Source organism: Pteropus medius, unplaced genomic scaffold (genome assembly GCF_902729225.1).
Source record: "Pteropus medius unplaced genomic scaffold, Ma_sr-lr_union100, whole genome shotgun sequence".
Classification (NCBI taxonomy): Eukaryota; Metazoa; Chordata; class Mammalia; order Chiroptera; family Pteropodidae; genus Pteropus; species Pteropus medius.
The window spans coordinates 126,986-129,266 of NW_024352789.1; the positions used below are offsets into that span (position 1 = coordinate 126,986).

Genomic DNA, 2,281 nt, shown 5'->3' on the forward strand with positions numbered 1-2,281 from the left:
GGGCGGAGTCTAGATGGGTGAGTGACAGGGACCTGGGCAGAGTAAGGCTAAACAGGGACTGGCTCACGTCTCCTCTGAGAGTCTCCGATTTTAAAGCCCTTGGAGAAGTCACCCTAGGTGTACTTTGGGGGCTTCCAAAGCTGCTGGCTCCCCCTCCCACGTGGGGCAGGTACAGAGCGCTGGGCCCGCAGCCATGCTTCTGACGTCCGCCCACGGTCACCCCACCAGTCACGGGCTGTGCATCCCTCCTGATCTCACCCTCAGTCCTGGGCACAGGCCCCCACCCCGGGGAGGGAGGGGCTGACCCTCATTAGGCCACCACCTGCTAGCGTAAGCCCTTCCTTAGCTGTGATCTCGGTAAATCTTACAACAGGGCAATCTGAAAACAGGGCAGTGCCGTCCCCCCGCTCACGAAGGTGTAGTCCCCCCGAGAAGGACATGTGGCGCAGAGTTCTGGGGCTCTCACGTTGGGCTGGGCTTCAAATGGGGCTTCCTGGATCCCAAAGCATATGCTCCCTCTGCTCGCGCTGGCTTCTGGCAGAACATGTCCCCGACGCGGTGGGAGGAGCTGTGCGGAGAGATAGGCAGGCTTCTGGCAAGTTCTCGGAGGAAGGAGCTGTGCTTCTCAGGTGCAGAGCTGAAGTCTGAAGGATGCTGGGAACAGTCCTTGCTGGCCGAAGACAGGACGGGAAGGGGCCACAGGAACCGTGGAAGTCACCCAAACCCCCCAGGGTGGTCCCTGGCCAAGGGAAGCATGCGTCCCCACCCCGGGCATCCGTTCCCTCCCCGCTCAGCTCCGTGGCCCTGGGAGAACACCTGGGAGAGGTGCTCTCCCTGGAAGTTTGTCCTCTGTCTCCGGCTAAGGTCACCATCCAAAAACAACCCTAGTCACTCGACACCTGGACGTTTCTTTTCAGACCGAAAAGAACCTACATCACACAGTCGGCTGGGGACGCTCTGAGAAGCCCTCCTGGAGCAGCTGGAGGATGGCGCCTCCTCCGAGGAGCCTTGGAGCAGGGTGGGAGCGGGGCGGCCCCAGCCCTCAGCCTGGCAGCCCACCCACCACACCTGGAGCCACCTGGGATGAGACAGCTTCACCCCTGCTCCCAGGCCCACTGCCGTCTGGCCCGGCTTCTCCTGCCGTCCGACCTGGGGTCTCTCTGAGATGGCATCTGCCCTCTGCCTAATAAAGACTCCTGACCGCTGAACAACAGGACTGGTGGGCGTGGATGTACCTGTGGGCCGGGGTGGGGGGAGCAGAAACAGAAGAGGGGGCCCTTGCTCCGAGAGACCAGTGCTGGGAGCCACCCTCACCACAGGCAGGGAGCCTCGTGAGGACAGCCCCGTGGGGAGTGGAGCAGAGTTGGCCTTGGCTGCTTCCATCCCTCTCAGCCACGCCAGGCCCCCTGGGGGCACCACGCTGACCTGGTCAGTCCGGACGCAGAGCGATGGGCCCCAGCCGGGGCCTGCCTCTGTGCCGCAAGGACCCGGACAGTGGGAGAGGGTGGCTCGCACCCCCAGTCTGTCTGGGAGGCCACTGGGTGGGCCTCTGCTCCTTCAGGAAGGGACCCTTCCTCAGCAATGCCCTCCCCCCACCTGTTTCTCCACAACACGTCTGTATCCGACACCTCCCTGAAGACCGCCCCTCGCCCTGGAGACAGGCCCTGCTGGACAGCGGCAGAGTCCAGCTGCCAGCGCCTTGCAAGCCGCCCAGCCCGCTGCCTCTCAGGCCTGCAGTCTGAATCCTAGGATCTTTCTAAATAAAGGCTTACGATAATGCACACGGCACAGTGCTACCACACGGAGGACAGGCGTGTCTCCTTCCTGTCCCTGTCCGCAGCCACTCCCCTCCTGCGCCGCCGCAGACATGTGGCAGCACGCGTGTCTGCTCTGCTTCTGTTTAAACGCCGAGTACAGCGCCCCCAGCTCCTCTAGACCAGGAGTCCTCGCTCGAGGTCCAGCTGAACCTCGGGCCCCTCGGTGCCTGCCCTGGGCCCCGGGCAGGAAGGAGCCTCCCTCCAGGAGACACCTGGTGTGACCAGCTCCTCGTTCTGCAGAGGAAATGAGTCCAGAGCAGGGGAGGGCTGTGTCCGGGGTCCTTGGCCTGGTAGGGGCTGTCAGGAGAAGGCCCCAGGCTCCCCCAACCTACCTGCCAAGGAGCCCCAGGTCCCCCCACAAAGACAGCGCCTGGGAGGGCTGATCGGGGCAGAGGAGGCTGCTCATCTGCATGGCAGTCTGGCCTACTCAAGGGCTCACCAGCCAGGAGCATGCTTCCTTCCCA

At 63.7% G+C, this 2,281-nt stretch overlaps 1 long non-coding RNA gene across 4 annotated transcripts in view; it reads left to right on the forward strand.

Annotated features, from left to right (window-relative positions):
* The window catches only part of LOC120592147 (uncharacterized), a 6,892-nt gene extending 5,098 nt beyond the window's left edge, over nucleotides 1–1,794 (forward strand). For all 4 annotated transcript variants that reach the window (XR_005650062.1, XR_005650063.1, XR_005650065.1 and 1 more), the window contains exon 4: nucleotides 918–1,794. This is a non-coding gene — a long non-coding RNA (uncharacterized LOC120592147). The remainder of the gene's footprint in view (nucleotides 1–917) is intronic.
* The last annotated feature ends 487 nt before the right edge of the window (nucleotides 1,795–2,281 follow it).